General features: G+C 43.0%; 1 non-coding gene across 1 annotated transcript; it reads right to left on the bottom strand.

The window, feature by feature from the left end:
- Positions 1-18873: 18873 nt before the first annotated feature.
- LOC125163185 (U2 spliceosomal RNA) lies at positions 18874-19063 on the bottom strand. The gene has a single exon (XR_007151338.1). It is a non-coding gene; the product is annotated as a U2 spliceosomal RNA (small nuclear RNA).
- Between the last annotated feature and the right edge of the window lie 349 nt (positions 19064-19412).

Raw genomic sequence — 19412 nt, 5'->3', positions numbered from 1 at the left:
GACAGACACTGACAGAGTTCTTCATCACACATGAGATTTGAAGAGTGTTGAGAATGAAGTACCAACACAGTCTGTTTATCTTTTGTCCTAAGTCCATTTTTCCCCAGACCTCAACTGTGGGCCCCTCTTAGGGTCAAGGCCCAAGGTAGGGTTACAGTTAGGTCCCAGGAGGTGACAAGTTTGGAACTCTAGCAGCACAGTGGTCTCCTTGGACGGCTTCAATTTAGCGTGAAGGTCAGGCTTAGTGTTTGGGTTTAAGAGCTGGCCATGGTGTTGGCCAAGGTTGGGTTTGGCTTCAGAATCCCCCCTAGTACAGATGTATCCCTGCTTTGGAAATGGCACAGTGACTTTCCAGGTGCCATGCTGAATAATCCTGCCCCAGATAGGGGCTCCAAATCTGTTCTGTTCTCAGACCTAGGAATTGGGCCTCCACAGGGAAAGGGCCTTGGCTAGGGTGAGGGTTATGTCCCAGGAGATGTCAGCGGCTAAACCAACACCAGTACATTGACATCCCTGGAGGGCTGTGTTGAGGATGCCTGTTAGGGTGCAGAACAGATATAAGGTTTTGGTGCAGTGGATGCCTGATTGTGTGCTCCCAGTTTAGATTTTGGCTTCAGATCCCATTCTGAGGCTCCGTGCAGGCCCTGAAAATATCATGGTTAGGTCCTGGGTCCCTGTTAGGTCCTAGGATGTGACAGGTCTGAACCCAGGCAGCATATGGGCTACCGGAAGGCAGAGTTGAGGGCGCAGTTTTGGATGTGGGTCAGGCTTAGTCTTTGGATTCAAGGGCCGGCCTACAGGGGGGGAGCCAAGCTTGAGTTTGGTCTCAGGATCTTCTTTGTGCAGCTCCATTCTTGCCTTAGAAATAGCATGGTCACTTTCCAAGTTCCATGGTGAATAATCCTGCATCAGTTATGGGCTGCAAATCCGTTCTGTTCTCGGACCTAAGAATTGGCCCCCCAAAGGGAACGAGCCTTGGCTAGGGTTAGGGTTAGGTTCCAGGATATTTCACGGGCTGAATGAACATCATTCTGATGACCTCCCTGGAAGGGTGAGTTGAGGGCGACTTTTAGGATGCAAGACAGGCATAGGGTTTGGTTGCAGTGGACGCCCGATTTTGTATCCCAGGTTTAGATTTGACACTAGGTCTCCTTCTTATCTTCCATGCAGGCCCTGGAAATATTATGGTGAACTCCTGAGTTTCTTGCTTAACAGTTTGATGCCTTGCATTGATCCTTCATCTTTTTTAAATCTCAGACCTAGGAGGTGGGCCCTGTTCGAGCCAGAGCCATGGCTAGGGTTGGTTTTGGCAACCAGGAAGTGCCAAGGACAGAACCACCCACAGTACAGTGATCTCAGTGGAGGGCTGAGTTGAGGGTGCATGGTCGGGTGTGGATCAGGCTTAGAGTTGGATTCAGAAGCCAGAAGATTGGGTGGGCCAGGGTTAGGTTAGGTCCTACAATCCCCTCCTGCAACTCCATCCCAGCCATCGAAATGTTACGGTGACATTCTGGCTTCTACCCTGAAAGAGTCCATATTGGCCATTGGCCCCAAATCCATTCTTTTCTCAGACCTCTATGGTAGGCCCCCTGAGGGCCAAAGGCCTGCTTACGGTTAGGGTTAGGTCCTGGGAAGTGCCAGATGCTAAGACTGCAGCCGTGCAGTGATCTCCCCAGAGGGTTGAGTTGAAGATGTGTGGTAGGGTGTGGGCCAGGCCTCACTTTCCCCTTTGTGCAACTCCATCCCTCCTTGGAAATGTCATGGCCATTATTTGTTCCCTCGGGATTAACCTGCGCTGGTCATGGCCCCAAATGTGTTCTTCCTTCAGACATAAGGGGTGGGACCCCTGAGGAAAAAGCCTGGGGTAGGGTTATGGTTAGGTCTTTGGAGGTGCTGGGGCCTGAAATGACACCATTTAAGGGCTCTCCCTGGAGGGATGAGTGTCAGGTACTGTTAGGGTGTGGGATACCCTTAGCATTTGTGGGCAGGTGACAGATAATTGTGTGTCCCAGGCTTAAGTTTTGTCACTGAATCCCCTTCTGCAACTCTCTTCTGACCCTGGAAATGTCATGGCCATCTCCTGTTTTCCTCGTTGCATAATTCTGTGCTGGTCATGGGACCCAAAGTGTTCTTTTATCTGCATTAGTAGGTGGGCCCCTTTCGAGCTATTTTCCAATTATCAAAAAACCACTACACATATACCACATAAACACACTTCACATATACACTACCCACCCCAAGCTTACACCACATATACAGAAGACATATGCCACTTCCTTTGCACATATACCACACACTGCATATATCGATACAAACATGACACAATACACATCCCTACACCACACCTATTCTGTACACAGCCCACACTTTGTACAAACACATACATCACATAACACAAGATTATCACACAATCACATCATACATAAACCACACACACACCCCACACAAATCTCTTCCACAATTTACTACACATAATATACATATAACACACACACACAATCCCAAACATGTAACACACACACTCCACATATACAGCACATACATACCATACACGCACCACACACACCACAGTTATATTACACAAACTACCCATATGCCACGCCACAAAACCATACATGCACCAATGACACAACACATGTGCCATGCAGAAATCTACGTTACACGTGGACACGAATACCACAATCACAACATATACACCACACTTACAGAACACATAAACACTTACAGCACCTATAAATCACTAACACCCCATACACACCACACATGCCAAACAAATGCCATACACAGACACAAACCACATATACACAACACATACCATAAATGCAGAACAGACAAAGGTTCTCAACCACAACCATTCCAAACATATACCAAACACACCACACATGTACCCCCTGACTCATACCAAGACACCGCACACACCTTGTGATTAACTGTTTGAAACTACGCTTTTCAAGTGTCTTTCACATTCATCTCATAGGAAGGTTGTTGAAACATTCTTTATTAGTGTGTGTGGGAGAGCTAATATGGCAGAAGTGTATCTCATCCCTTGATATGAGATAGCTTGATAGCTAGCACATCATTCTATTACTCCAGAAATCACCCTGAAGCCTGACGGAACAAAGTCCACAACTACATGGAGAGAAGAAGCCACATCAACGAAGGTAGGAAGTGCAGAGAGGTGGTTTGGGGGAGAAACAGATAAAGGGTGCTGCAGAGGAGATGTAGCCTGCATTGGGGAAAAGGGTGACAGAGAAAGGAGCACACAGGGGAACACACAAGGTGAATATTTCCCCAAAGACACGTGAAAATTTGATCAACATCACTTCTCATCAGGGAAATACATATCCAAACTGCAATGAGATACCACCTCACCTCTGTTAGAAGGACTAAAATTAACAACAAAAGAAACAACAGGTGTTTACAAGTATGTGGAGAAAGGGAAACCCTCTGACACTCTTGGTGGGAATGCAAACTGGTACAATGACTCTGGAAAACAGTAAGAAGTTTCATAAACTGTTAAAAATAGGACTAACTTAGTGCACCTGGGTGTCTCAATCAGTTATGCATCTGACTCTTGCTATCCACTCAAGTCAGGATCTCAGGGTCATGGGATTGAGCCCTCTTTGGGCCCTGCACTGAAACTGTGGATCTTGCCTGAGAGTCTCTCTTCCTCTCTCTCTCTCTCGCCCCTCCCCCCTTCTTTCTTAAATAAATTAATTACTTTGAAAATCGCCCTTCAAAAAGAACTATCCTATTATCCAGCAATTGCACTTCTAGATATTTACCCAAAGGATACAAAAATAACAACTTGAAGAGATACGATGTTTTTAGCTGCATGATGAACAATAGCTAAAATGGAACAGATTTAGGTATAGATATAAAGAGTGCACTTTGTAATGTGCATTGGGTATTGTATGGAAGGGTGGAATTATCGAATTCTACCCCTGAAATTAATATTACACTGTACGTTAACTAAGTGGAATTTAAATAAAAACTTTTTAAAAAATTCTATATTAGCCATAGAGAAAGGTCCTGTGCTGAAGTGCCTAAAGAATCACTGTGCTTCAAGTGACACTCTTTTTTTTAAGATATAATTTATTGTCAAATTGACTTCCATACAACACCCAGTGCTCATCCCAACAAATGCTCTCCCCAACGCCCATCGTCCATTTTCCCCCTCTCCCCCGCCCCCCATCAACCTTCAATTTGTTCTCTGTATTTAAAAGTCTCTTACGGTTTGCCTCCCTCCCTCTCTGTAACTTTTTTCTCCTTCCCCTTCCCCTCCCCCATGGTCTTCTCTCAAGTTTCTCAAGATCCACATATGAATGAAACCATATGGTATCTGTCTTTCTCTGACTGACTTATTTCACCTAGAATAATACCCTCCAGTTCCATCCATGCTGCTGCAAATGGCAATATTTCATTTTTTCTCATTGCCGAGTAGTATTCCATTGTTTATAGCAGCACTTTCAACAATAGCCAAATTATGGAAAGAGCCTAAATGCCCATCAACTGATGAATGGATAAAGAAGATGTGGTTCAAGTGACATTCTTGTCCTTCATAGAATATATAGTAACACTTTCCCCACGACTTCTCTGTGTAAACACTTATGCTTTACTGCTGAAAAGTACCCTTTGTTCCAAAAGGGTTTTGAAAGTTTCTTGGGGATATGTAGTCAAAAGTATTCTTAAACCCATGTGTAGAAGTACTAGGAAATGGCCTAGCTTGAGGTGCCTAAAAGTACAGTGTGATAATGCATTCTTCACACAGCATTAAGTGTATATATAGTAGGAACTTTTGTTTAAACCCTCTGTATTTGCACGAGGGAATGTCCATGTTCTTTGTTCCCAGAAAAAAATGCTTTTCTTTTTCTTCTTTTTTAAAATTTTGTTTTAATGTTTATTTCTGAGACAGAGAGAGACAGAGCATGAGCAGGGGAGGGGCAGAGAGAGAGGGAGACACGGAATCAGAAGCAGGCTCCAGGCTCTGAGCTGTCAGCACAGAGCCCGACACAGGGCTCAAACTCACAAACTGTGAGATCATGACCTGAGCCAAAGTTGGTCGCTCAGACGACTGAGCCACCCAGACACCCCCAAAAATGCTTTTCTTAAAGCATTTGTGAATTAGCTTCCAATAAATATCCAGTAAGAAGTTTGCCTTCATCCATCTGTATAAGAACTAGGGAAGCCCCATGTACTGAACTACCTGAAATAGCTGTGTTCTAAATGAGGATTTCAAATTCCTTTTAATTACATATAAGTACAAGTGTTCTTTTTTTTTTTTTTAATTTTTTTTTCAACGTTTATTTATTTTTGGGACAGAGAGAGACAGAGCATGAACGGGGGAGGGGCAGAGAGAGAGAGGGAGACACAGAATCGGAAACAGGCTCCAGGCTCTGAGCCATCAACCCAGAGCCCGACGTGGGGCTCGAACTCACGGACCGCGAGATCGTGACCTGGCTGAAGTCGGACGCTCAACCGACTGCGCCACCCAGGCGCCCCAGTACAAGTGTTCTTAAACTTGTTTTTATGAATGCTACGGAAGGGACTTATATTTAACTGCCTAACTACAATGTGCTTAATACATCTTTAATTTGGTGTTTAATTTGCATCTAGTTGGGTATTTTGTTTAAAGTTTCTTTATTATCAAATGGCTATGCACTTAATTGCCACAAACACCATTGTGGCTAAGGCCATTTGAGTTAGCTTCTTAGATTCATCCAATAAGAAGTGTGCTTCAATCCTCTGAATAATCACTAGGGAATGTACAGGTGCTTTGCCTGAAACAGCCATGCACTCAGTAAAATCTCTAATATGAAAAAAAAAAACAGTAGGGGCGCCTGGGTGGCGCAGTCGGTTGAGCGTCCGACTTCAGCCAGGTCACGATCTCGCGGTCTGGGAGTTCGAGCCCCGCATCAGGCTCTGGGCTGATGGCTCGGAGCCTGGAGCCTGTTTCCGATTCTGTGTCTCCCTCTCTCTCTGCCCCTCCCCCGTTCATGCTCTGTCTCTCTCTGTCCCAAAAATAAATAAAAAACGTTGAAAAAAAAATTAAAAAAAAACAGTAAATAACAAGTTTCTTTGTTTAAACACCTATACTTAATGGTTTAAAACTACCCTGTTTCAAGACTGGTTAACGACTTTCAATACATGCAAATACACTCATTGGAACACTCTATAGGAGAAAGAGGAAATGGCCAAGGGTTTAAGTGCTTAAAAGTACAGTGTTCTCCGTAGGGCTTTCACGTAGGATTTCATGTATATGTAGTTGGGCCATTTGTTTAAATGCTCCATATTTGTGAGAGGCTGGTGGCAATGTGTTTAACTTCCTAAAAGTAAAGGCTGTATGTCAAGTGGCTTGCATAGGCCTCTTCCACAGAAAAGAAGTGCTTAGAGTAAAGCCCTAGAGAATGGCTATGGCCTTAACACCTTGAATCTGCAGTGTACCTAAATTCAGTTAGCATTTTTGGTCAATGTAGGATGAAGTTCTAACACCTGTGTATGCAAACTAAGGAATGGTCTGCTTAACTTTCTAAAACTACTTTGCTGAATGTGTCTTACATGTAGCTTTTCACATACATCTCACTGGAACATTTATTGAAACAGTATATATTAGCAATATAAATGGCCACACGCTTTACCTCCTAAACACATACTGTGCTTCAAGTGGCTGTCAATTCCCTCTTTAAAGTCTTTTGTTTCATTTTTTTATTATTTATTTAATTCCATTTAGTAAAAATACAGTGTTACATTAGTTTCAAGTGTATAGTCAGAGTGATTCAACAATTCCATATATATCACCCAGTGCTTATCATGAGAAGTGCACTACTTACACCCCAACAACTATTTAACCCATCTCTCCATCCCTTACCTTCTGGTAACTATTAGTTTGTTCTCTACAGTTTAGTGTCTAATTCTTGGCTTGTCTCTTTCTTTCCCCTTTGTGTGGTGCTCATATATGTTTCCCTTAGATTGTTGGCCCTGTTCTTTCATGGGGGATTCATTTCTCTGTCTTCTCACTTTCTCTATGTCTCCATGACTGTTTCTGTATAAAATACATGTTAATAATACAGAAAGGCCATGTGCTTAACCTGCAGAAGCAATACTGGACCCGAAGCATATTTGAGTTAGCTTCTTCAATTTTTCCAGTAAGTACTGTGCTTAAGTAATTCTGAATAAGAATTAGGAAATGCCCTTGTGCTTAACTGCCTGAAAGATCTGTGCATTCCATAGGGATTTCATTAACTTTTAGGTTAACATTTAACTTCATCCTACATTGACCAAAAATGCTAACTGAATTTAGTAGCAAGTCTTACTAAACTTCATATAAATAGAATGGAAGGACTTTATGCTTAACTGCCCCCAAGTACACTGTCAAGGGTCTGGAGGTTCCACTTAGACATTGGTACAAGAAGTACTTCTTCATCCTTTTGTGTAAGTTCTAGAGCATGGCGGTGAGCCTGAAATTGCAGTGTGCTTAAAGCAGATGTCAATTAGTGTTTCAGATAAATGTAGTAAGAAGTGTTGTTAACCTCTCTCTCTGTAAACTCTAGGGAGGGGCCTTGGGCTTAAGCGTCAGAAACCTCATTGTGCTTATAGCATCACTCCTGTAGCCCTCATACATATCATAGGATCTTTTGTTGAAACACTGTCTATTAACAGTAGAAAATGACCATGTTCTTAACTGCCTAAAACTACCTGGTGCTTCAGATATTCTTCATGTAGTCTTTGACATAAGTCTCATAGGAGCTTTCATTGAAACACCATATTAGCAAATGGAATGGCCATGTACTTCTCTGCCTAACTATGCTGTGCTTCAAGCCTAGTTCAAAAGATTTTTGGATACACACAGTCATAACTAGTCTGACTCTGGTGTAGAAGCTCTGGAAATGCCTTTGCTCTTACGTATCTAAAAGTACACTCTGGTTAATGCATCTTTCGTGTCACTTATAATGGACATCTTGTATAAACTTTTGTGTAAACCCTGTCTGTCTAGCCTTAGGAAATGCTCTTGTGTTTAACTGAGGACAAAAGACTGTGCTTAAAGCACTTTTGAGTTAGCTTCTTGGATTTATCCTGTAAGAAATGTGGTTCAATCTTGAAGCACTAGGGAATGCCCCTGTGTTTGTTTAGCTACCTGAAATACCTGTGTTCTCAATGAGGCATCCAAATGCCTCCTAAATACAAATGTTCTTAAACTTACTTTGATCAGCAATAGGGAAGGGCCTTCTGTTTAAGTGCCTAAAACTACACTGAATTTCATACATTCTTTGTTAGCCTTCATAGGAGTCTTTTTGAAACACTATATGTTAGCCATAGACAATGGCCATGTATGTGCTTAAAACTATACTGTTTTTCATGGCACTTGCATAGACCTCTTATTATTTAATAAAAAGTGCTCCTCCAATGTACCCCATAAGTATTAGAAAAATGCCGTCTTTTTTTTTAAGTTTATTTATATTGAGAGAGAGAGAGAGAGAGAGAGAGAGAGAGAAAGTGAACAAGAGGGCAGGGGCAGAAAGAAAGACAAAATCTCAATCAGGCTACACTCCATCAACACAGAGCCTGATGCCATCAACACAGAGCCAGATGTGGGGATCAAGTGCATGAACTGTGAGATGATGACCTGAATCAGGATCAACAGTTAGACTCTTTTTCTTTGTTTAAATCTTTATTTTTTGAGAGAGAGACAGCATGTGAGCAGGGGAGGAGCAGAGAGACACAGAATGTGAAGCAAGCTCCAGGCTCTGAGCTGTCAGCACAGAGTCCGACACGGGGCTCGAACTCACAAACTGTGAGATCATGACCTGAGCCAAAGTCGTACGCTCAACCGACTGAGCCACCCAGGCACCCCAGCAGTTAGACTCTTAACTGTGCCACCCAGGCACATGGGAAATGCCTTGACTGAACTTCCTTGAACTATACTGGGCTTAAAATAGCTGTCAATGAGCATTTTAGACGAATGGTGTAAAAACATTCTAACTCCCTCTGTAATAACCCTAGGAAAGAGTCTTTCCTTAACTGCCTGAAACTACACTGCACATTAAGCATCTTTCATGGAACGCCTGAGACATCCAGCTTTCTAGGAGAGCCCCTTCATTCTCAAAATTCTCCAATTCTCATCTCATAAATAATGCTGCTCTTTTATATTTCTCTGTTCACCACTTTGCTCAATTTTCCAACAAGTTTACCCCTAGGGCTCATTCAGAGTTGGGTTCTCCAAGGAATATCCTCTGTTTGGAAGTGGGTAGTCTGGTCAAGTCCTTGTAGAGGTAGGTGTTACACAGTACTCCCTTTTATTTCAGTTTCAGAATAATATGGACATCCAGAGGCCTAGGGCATGTGAATGTGCCCACTGGAGAAGGTTTGTGTGCAGAATGAGCGAGAGGTTTTGGAAGGGAGCTGGCCTCTTTTCTGGGGGTGTGGAAATGAAGTTAGACATCTTATTTCCAGATTTATTCCATTCCCATTGGAAATGTAGAACATCGGCCCTCTTTGGAGCCATTCGCTTCCCAACACTGTTCTTTCCAATGAGGTCTTTGTTCACGCTTAGGAGCCATGGAGCTCTCACACATTCAGCCAGCACCCAGGAAGATGCTGAGAGTTCCCACTTTTCTCCTGTGGTCAGTGAGAGCTACCAGTGACAAATACAAAAAGGGAAGATGGCCTTGGTGCTTAGAAAGTTGTGCTCTGGAAGGTGAAGGAGAGCCTCATTCTCCTGGTTGATTTAGATGCCCTCATTTTGACTAGCAGACAGTTCACACATGCACAGTATGCTCCAGGAGCTGGTGAGTGAAAGAAGAGTTCTTTCCAGGGGGGCAATACCAGGTGCTGATTCTAGACACCTGAACACCTGCCAAGAGCACCCAACAACTACAGCTCAACCACTGCTGTTTCTATCCACTGATGGGACAAGTGGGAAATACAGACAAAGCCAGGGATTTCAGGCTACTACTGCAAGAAGAGTACAGGTTTCTTGTTGACAGTCCTCCCAAATGTAGCTTGTAGAGGGCTCCCTTTGCTTAAGCTCACAGGCTTTCCTTATTCTTGAGACAGCCATAAAGCTAGAAAGCTAGTTCTTTCTCAACATTCTCCCATTAACATCTCTAGTGAAGAACTCTGGCCATCCATGGTCTCCCATTGTACATTATTGTCTTTTCTGGGGAAACAATGTTCTGCATGGAATCCATTCAGAGTCAGCGTCTCACAGTAATATTCTCTGCTTCCTCTTGGGAGTCTTCCTCCTTCTTCCTCCCCTTGGGAGTCTGATGGTATAAGTTTTGCACTGGGCGATTCTCAGTTTGGTTTCAGAACTATGTGGACATACAGAGAGAGGCCTAGGGCGTTTGACAGTGCCCAATGGAGAATGTATGTAGGCTAAGTCAGAGGTTTGTGGAGGGAGCCAGCATCCTGAATGGGGAAGAAGTGCAAAAGTATATATCTCCTTTCTGGATTCAGCCCATGCAAAATAGAAATGCAAAACCTTGGCCCTCCATGGACTCCTTCCACTACTGTTGTTGTTTTCCTATGTCACCATTCACATTCCAAAATCAAAGGGCTGTCATTTACACAGCCATGGTACGAGAATCAGATGCAACTTACCAATCAGTTCTTGAGCCTTTGAGGACTCAGTGTCTGATAGTCCAAAGGAAAGCACGCCCTCCTGGTACTTACCCTGGTACTAGCATAATCTTAGAAAGGGAAGTCAGTTTGCTTCATCCTGTAGCTGATTACAAAAGCTTCACCCTGAAGATTTGAAGGTTTATGTATGCAAAGTATGCTATAGGAACTGTTCTGCACACTACCAACCTCTTTAGTGCAGGCCACACCAAAGCTACATACCAAAACGTGACCACAGGCAAAGAGCATATATCTGCTACTGCTATATCTCTGCTGTCCTTATCTGCCGATGGGATGGCAGGAAACACATGCAAAGCCAGCACTTTCCCTATCTGCTTGAAGGAATAATAGAGGACTCATGACATCAGTACTTCATATATAGCCTGCAGACAGGTACCTTTCTAAAACCCATAGGTGTTTCTAATTTCTGAGACAGTCAATTTGCTAAAAGATTGTGCTAGTCACTTTGTTCACAACAGTCTTCCATTCACATCTCTAACGAAGAACTCTAGTCTGCCAACAATCACTTGAACCTCTTTGCTCTATTTTCAAAGGAGTTTCTCCGTGTGGTTCCTTCCAAATGAATCTCTCAGAGTAATAGCCTCTGCTTTCAGTAGGAGAGTCTGGTGGAGACCTTGTGACTGTAGAATGAATAGTTTCTGTTAAAACGACCACCTCTTAACTTCATTTCAGAAGTGGACCAAATTAAGATGGACATCCGGAGGCCTGGGTCATTGGAAGATGCCCAGTAGAGGATGTTTCTATGCATGCCAGGTCAGAAGTTGCTGGAGAGAGTTGGCCTTCTTTATGGGCTGAGAGGAAATAAAGTGAGACATCTCCTTTTGGACTGATCCTATTACCAGTTGAAATGTTGAGCTTTGGTTCTTCAGCTCACCATATCCTACCCATGGCTGTGTTTCTAAATAATTTTTTTTACACACAGGAGCCATAGAACTTTCACTCACACAACTGGTGCTCTGAGGTAGGCCACGAACTCCCACCTTGATCCTGTGCTCAGTGAGAGCAATCTGTCTTCTAAACCAAAGGAATGATGGCCTTTAGTCCCTGAATGCATGGTGCTTGGCCTGCTCTAGTATAGAAGGTGAAGGACAACCAGCTTTCCTCACTCACCTGGTTGACTAAGTAGCTTTCACGTAAGAGGCAGGTTGTTTGGACATGAGAAGTATGAACCAGGAGGGGTTCGGAACAGGAAAAGCCCTTTTCCAGTGTCTGAGAGTAATTTCATCCTGTTTTAAGTTAGGAGTCTGGTATTGCCCATGTGATGGTGATATATATAGGTTTTGCAATTGGCCCTTCTGAATTTGGTTTCAGAACTGTGTGGCCATCCAAAAACCTAGGGTATTTGAAGGTGCCCAGGGAGAATGTTTGTGGGTAGGTTACGCCAGAGGTCAGGGGAGGATCCTGCCTCCCCTGTGAGACAAGAGAAAGGAAAGATAGATATGTCCTTCCTAGATTTGACCCATGCCAATTTGAAATGCACAGCTATGACTCACCTCATAGTCTTTCCTATCCCATTTGCATTTCTACCTTGGTGTCAGTTCACACTCCAAGACTATGAGGGCTGTCACATACACAACCAGGGTCCAAGGATTTGTGGAGATATTCCAGTCAGTTCTTGATCCAATGAAGGGCTCTCAGAGTCTGATATCCCAGAGGACAGCTGACCCTACTTTCCCTGACTGCTCATTCCTCAGCAGAATACAGTCATCATGGGACTATGTAGCCACATTTATTCCCACCCATAACTGATGGAGATACCCTCATTTGGAAGAACAGCCAGTCTTTGTATGTACAGTATGCTCAGCACCTGATCAGTGCACAAATCACCCTTTGAAGAAAGAGAGAACCCAGGCCTCATCCCCACCACTTGGTCATCAGATGGAAGCAAATACTTCATGCCCCTCAATCACCCATGCCCTTATCTACTGATCTGATAGGCAGAAACACCCCCAAAGCCAAAGGTTTTCCTCTCTTTCTTAAGGCAGAATATGGGCCTCTTGCTCATAGGGAGCCAAGAGACAGCCTGTAGAGGACTCCCTTAGCCAAAGCCCAGAAAGTTTCTTCTTATTCCTGAGCCAACCACCTTGCTTATACACTCTGCTAGTCACGTTATTATCAACATTATCAAATTCTCACCTGTAATGAAGAACTCTGGCCCTCCATGTATCCATTTTCACTGCATTGCTTTATTATCAATCTAGGTTTTCCTTGGGTGCATACAAATTCAGTCTTTTGGAGTAATATCTTCTGTTTGCAAATGTTGAATCTAGTCAAGCCCTTATGACTATGAGATAGGTTGAGCCAAAGTGCCCCTGGCATTTTGCTTTCACAACTACATAGACATCCAGAGCTCTAAGGCAGTGGAAGAGATCTAGCAGAGAACTGTTTGTGTGGAGGCTGAGCCAGAGGGATTAGGAGCCAGGTGGCCCATATTCTGGCTGAGGGGAAATGAAGTGAAACATCTCCTCTCCACATTGACCACATTCCCATTGGATGGAAATGTCAAAGGAATTTTGCGCCCCTCTCCCCCCCGCAGCCATTTCTTTCCCCTTACTGCACTTGTGACTGTGTCTTTCCTTCCTCTTTGGAGCCAAGAAGTTGGAACTCACTCAGCTGGCACCAAGGGATAGGTGGATGTTTCCACTCTGTCCTGCACTCAGTGACAGCCATCGCCATCTGATATCCCAAAGGAGAATAGCTCTCCTACCCCTGAGCTTGGTAGTAGGCTTTCTCTGGAATGGGGATGAGGGTGAGGCAAGAGAGCCTGCTGATTCCAGTGATTCCATTCTGAATAGTAGACAGTTCAGAGATTCCATTTTGGGGTGATTCCAGACAAAGGCTGGCTGGGATTTCCTCTGTGACCTCCATAAAAATGTACCCCAGAGATATCCCTGGGAGTAAGATACTGCCTCCTCCATGCATGCGGAAGAGAGAGGAAAGAAGAAAATGTTTGTTGAGGGGTGAAATATGTGCAATGCTCTCTACCCAACTAGCTCTAACCCTTTCCCTGAGCAGAAATGAGGGATGGGGTTGGTGCAGAGGGGTTAACAATAGGCCAGCAGTTCCATAGATGGTGGTACAGGGTGGGGTCTGTGGTGTGGTCCTCCAACCCAAAAGTTCTTGCCCTTTTCTTTAGCCCATGCCACCACTGGCTGCCCTCCCTCTCCTTCCCATCCCCACTGCCTTCTCCCATGTTCAGATGTGCTGTATAGTGAGTTCAAACCTCCTGCTCATGGTTGGGGAAAAGGTGAGGGGCATCTTCCCACTCTGGGGGCCAGGCCCAGCAGGGGCAGGGCCTGGGGTGAGGGTCCATTCTCCTGCCCCCTCATATATCATGGGAGGAGCAGTCATCAGGAGGAAGTGGCCATGTGGCCATACTCAGTGGGTGCACAGACCTCTGCTTGAGAGGAGCTTGGGAGATATGTGGCCCCAGAGTTCCTGGTACCCTCACAGCTGGCCCAGCCCTGATGTTTGTAGTGATGCCTGCAGGTGGGAGGCCTGCAGCTGCTGGAGTGGGAGAAGGGTGGGACAAGTGAAGCCTACCTCAGGCACAATATCTAATGGAGCACCAAAGACTTAGTCATCAAGCTGAATAATAGTTTAATGCGATATTTTCAATGTTGTATTGGCAAACCTCAGCCCGGAGGCTTGCATGTGTGTTTGGAGACAAGTACAATTGGGAGTCCTGGCTATCGTCTCACTACCTGGCCATATTCTTGGCGGGAGACATGCCAAGTCGACTGAGGTCAGACTGAGTCAAATCTGTGCTCAGTGTCCCCATGGGGGCCACAGCAGGCAAGTTTACACCATGGGCATTGGTGAATGCTGTGAACCAGGGCTTTTCCCAGAGAGCTGTGTGTCCAGAATCTGCCATGACCCCGTGAGTCTGGAGCCTAGTCAAGATGCCTTCTGAAACAAAGCCAGTGGGAGCCTCATTTCTTTCGCTCTCTGGGTGGATGTACAAATGGAGTGTGGACTGGGGCATCCTCCACCCAGCCTGGCAGGGGCGGGGCTACAAGCATGGTTTCTTGTATGAAGACTCACTTCTGTTTCTTGGTAGTTGACCATACTCTGCTCATGAGGTAAGTAGACAGAATTCCAACTGGGTATTTAATGCAAGATTTTAGCCTTAATTCTTCAGAAATATTTGATGTAAAGTGAGTTTCGTCTGCCCTTAAAAAGTAAACATAATAATGATAATAACAAATAGCAGCTTCCTAAAGTTCAACCCAGGTGGGAGGGCTTTCTTCAAATGGTGAAACAAAATGTAAAATAGAGAAACTGGGAAGAGTTAAGATGGTGGAGAAGTAACGGGACTCTGGGTTTTCTCAATCCTCAACACAGCTGTAGTAACATCAGATAACTTGGGACAGCCAGGAAATAGATCTGTGGAGTGGCAGAAGGATCTCCACAGTTAGAAGGACACAGTTTGGCGAATTCAAGGTGTGTGGATGTGAATTGGGGGAGAGAAAACAGCAGAGATGCAGAGGGGAGGGAACCCTTTCTGTGGAGAGACAAAAGGGAGAGAAAGAGAGTGGATGAGAAAGTGCAGCATTGAGTTAGCACAAGAGAAAAACCTCTCTGGACCAAAGACTGGGGAGTGAGAAGTACTGTGTGTCCCAGTTCTTTTTTTGCAAACAGCTTCTGTAGCCCAAACTGAGGTTTTGGAAGTACTTGACTTTCTCCAGAGTGGAGGTGTGGCTTGTGTTCCTGGAGAGGAGACAGCTGGCCCCAGAGTGCATAGTGTGGTGTAGAAATCTCTGAGGTGCCCTGGGAGAGAACAGTATTCCCTTCCTGGAATACTTTTGGAAGAGGGTTTACTGCCTCCCATGGACAAAAGAGCCTGCAGTTGCCAGCCAAAGGCTTTTATCAGCAAGGTGGAGAGTCTTTACTCTGGAGGAGGTGAGTGGATCCAAGCAATGCTGGATTCTTTAAGACTTTGGGTTTTGAATCAGCTGCACAACAAAGAAAAAAAACAGAAGACAGTTTCAGTGCAGGGCAAGCTGACTTCCCTTGTATTCAGTGAGGGCTGCGACATTGAATATTCAGTGGGGGATTAGATCCCAAGTCAAAGGACTAGAGACTGGGGTGGCACCATTCCCCCCACCCCACACACGCCAACACAGGGAGGCAAGATCCGCTTACACCAAACCCTACCCCTCCATGCCTGCAACTGCTTATTTACTTGGGCAAGACTGACCCTGAGCCAACACAGCTGGCCTCTCCTCCAGACCAGCACAGCCACCAACAGCCAGGCATGAACAAACAACTCTTTCTCTTTCTTCTTTTCTTTTCTTTTCTTTTCTTTCTTTTTCTCTCTCTTTCTTCTTCTTCTTCTTCTTCCCTTTTCCTTCTTTTCCTTCTCCTTCTCCTTCTCCTTTCCCTTCCCCTTCCCCTTTTCCTCCTCCTCCTCCTCCTCCCCCTCCTCTTCCTACTCATCCTCCTTCTTCTTCTTGCTTTGGAATCAGGCACATAGTTTCTGGCTCATTTTTTGGCATTTCCTTTTATCTTTTTTAAATCTGGTTTTTTATTCTTTTCCTTTTCCTTCTTTTCTCTTCTGATTTTTCCCCAATTTTACTTTCTTTTTCCTTGGAATCAGCCTGTTAATTTTTTCTCTTTTTTGTATGTTTTTTTGTTTGTTTGTTTCCGTTCCTTTTCCCTTTTTATGGAATCAGCCTTCCCCCCTCCCTTTTCCCCCTAAGGTTACTTCAACAAGCAAATCAAAGCAGACCTAGTTAAAGGTGCAAACACTCCACCTCTGCAAACAAGGAGGAACTCTAAGAGGACTAATAAAAGGATAAGGACCGCTAAATGCAACAGAATGCACACAGCATACACCAGAAACACTTCCTGAAGTGCCAGGCCCTAGAAGTGTATGACCCCTTTTAAATATAGTAGTATTCTCAGGTGCAGGAAAGACAATAAGCTTTTCCGACACTTAAAACACAGAAACTTAGCCAAAGGAACAAGGACAAAGGCATTCTTCCTTCCCGCCCCTGCCATATGTCAAGAGGAAATCACAGCCAAGTATTTACTCAAAGCGGATATAAGCAATATATGTGAGCCATAATTTAGAAAAACAGTCAAAAGATTACTAGCTTGGCTTGAAGAAAAGCATAGAAGACACCAGAGAAATCCTTGCTGCAGAGATCAAAGACCTAAGAACTAGTTAGGATGATTTCAAAAAGACTATAACTGAGATGGAAAATAAACTAGATACCGTGACAGTGAAGACTGAAGAAGTAGAAGATAGAATAGGTGAAATAGAAGTTAAAATGATGGAAAATAATAGAGCTGAAAACAGAATAGGAAAAGGAAATCGTTAAATAATGAGGGAAGACTTAGAAGGTTTATTTGAACAAATTATACCTGAGAACTTCCCTAATGTAGGGAAGGAAACAGGCATCAAAGTCCAAGAGGCACAGAGAACTCCCTTTAAAATCAACAAAAACAACTTTACACCAAGACATATCATAGTGAAACTAGCAAAATACAAGGACAAAGAGGAAATTCTGAAAGCAGCTAGGGACAAACAGTCCTTAACCTGCAAGGATAGACACATAAGGTTAGTAGCAGACCTGCCCACTGAAACTTGGCAGGCCAGAAGAGAGTGGCAGGAAATATTCAATGTAATGAATGGGAAAAATATGCAGCCAAGAATTCTTTACCCAATTAGGCTGTTATTCAGAATAGAAGAATAGAAAAAGACCTTCCCAGACCAACAAAAGCTAAAGGAGCTAGTGATCACTTGACCAGCCCTGCAAGAAATTCAAAGGGGGAACTCTATGAGTGGAAAGCAGCAAACATACAAAGGACCAGAAACAATACCACAGAGATGAAAGCTGCAGCTTACACAGTAATTCATATCTTCCAAGACATATCTGAATGTAAATGGACTAACTGCCCCAGTCAAAAGACACAGGATATGAGAATGGGTAAAAGACAAGAGCCATCCATACGCTACCTACAAGAGACTCTATTTAGACCAGAGGACACTTGCAGATTTAGAATGAGGGGATGGAAAATAATCTGTAATGCTAATGGACATCAGAAGAAAGGCAGAGTTGTAATTTCCTTATTGGACACCATGAGGCCTTTTATTCATGTGAAAATTCATCAGCATTTTATAAAGTGTAATAAACTTTTAAGCTTAACTACTACTAAAAAAAGCCAGAGTAGCCATACTTATATCAGACAAACTAGATATTAAAACAGACTGTAACAAGAGATGAATAAGGGCATTATATCACAATTAAGGGGTATAGCCATCAAGAAGAGATAACAATGGTAGATATTTACGCCCCCAACATATATATGCACCAAAATATATAGATCAATTAATCAAAAACAAGCAAACTTATTGATGATAATACCATAATTATAGGAGACTTTATACTCCATTTGCAACAATGGACAGATCATCTAAGAGACAATCAATAAAAAAAAAACAGTGAATCTGAATAAGGGACAGAGGGACATTGGGACAGAGGGACTTGACAGATATATTCAGACCACTTCATCCTAAAGCAACAGAATACACATTCTTTTTGAGTGCACATGGAATTATACAGAATAGATCACATCTTGAATCACAAATCAGCCCTCAACTGGTGCAAAAAACTGAGATCATATCATGCGTATTTTCAGATCACAACACTATAAAACTTGAAATCAACCCCTAGAAAAAAAAATTGGAAATCCCTCAAATACATCGAGTTTAAAGAAAATCCTATTAAAGAATGAATGAGTCAGCCAGGAAATTAAAGGAAAATTAAAAAAAACACATTGAAGCAAATGAAAATGAAAATGACAGTCCAAACACCTTGGATGCAGCAAAGGTAGTCCTCAAGAGGAAAATACATTGCAACTCAGGCCTATCTCAAGAAGCAAGATAGGTACACAATATTAGATCGGTTTCTAGAAAAGAAGCACCAAATAAAGCCCAAAGCCAGAAGAAGAAGAAAACTAATAGATTAGAGCAGAAATAATGACATCAAATAAAAAAACAGAATAGATCAATAAATCTAAGCTATGATTTTTTGAAATAATGAACAAAATTGATAATCCCTAGCCAGACTTCTCAAAAAGAAAAGAGAGAAGACTCAAATAGATAAAATCCTGAATGAAAGAGGAGAGATCACAACTAACACCAAAGAAATACAAACAATTACAAGAGAATATTATGATCAATTAAATGCCAACAAATTGGGCTATCTGGAGGATATTGATGAATTCATAGAAACCTATGAACTACTGAAAACTGAAACAAGAAGAAATAGAAAATCTGAAGAGACCGTAAGCAGTAAAGAAACGGAATCAGTTATCAAAAATCTCCCATCAAACAAGAGTTCAGGACCAGGTGACTTCCCAGGGGAATTATACCAAAATTTTACACTTGATCTTAGCCAAAAGGCCGAGAAGCGATATACCAAAATTTTAAAGAAGAATTAATACCAATTATTTTGAAACTGTTAAAAAAAATAGAAATGGAAGGTAAACTTACAAACTCATTCTATGAAGCCAGCATTACCTTGATTCCAAAACCAAAGACCTCTCTAAAATAGAGAATTATAGACCAAAAATCCCTGATGAACATGTATGCAAAAATTCTCAACAAGATACTAGCAAATTGAATTCAACAATACATTGAAAGAATTATTCACCATAATCAAGTACTATTTATTCCTGGGCTGCAGGTTTGGTTCAATATCCACAAACCAATTAATGTGATACACCACATGAATAAAAGAAAGCACAAGAACCATAGGATTGCA

The sequence above is a fragment of the Prionailurus viverrinus genome, chromosome A3 (genome assembly GCF_022837055.1).
Source record: "Prionailurus viverrinus isolate Anna chromosome A3, UM_Priviv_1.0, whole genome shotgun sequence".
In the NCBI taxonomy this organism is placed as follows: Eukaryota; Metazoa; Chordata; class Mammalia; order Carnivora; family Felidae; genus Prionailurus; species Prionailurus viverrinus.
Note: the sequence above shows the minus strand (reverse complement) of the source record. Positions and strands in the feature narration are given on the sequence as shown.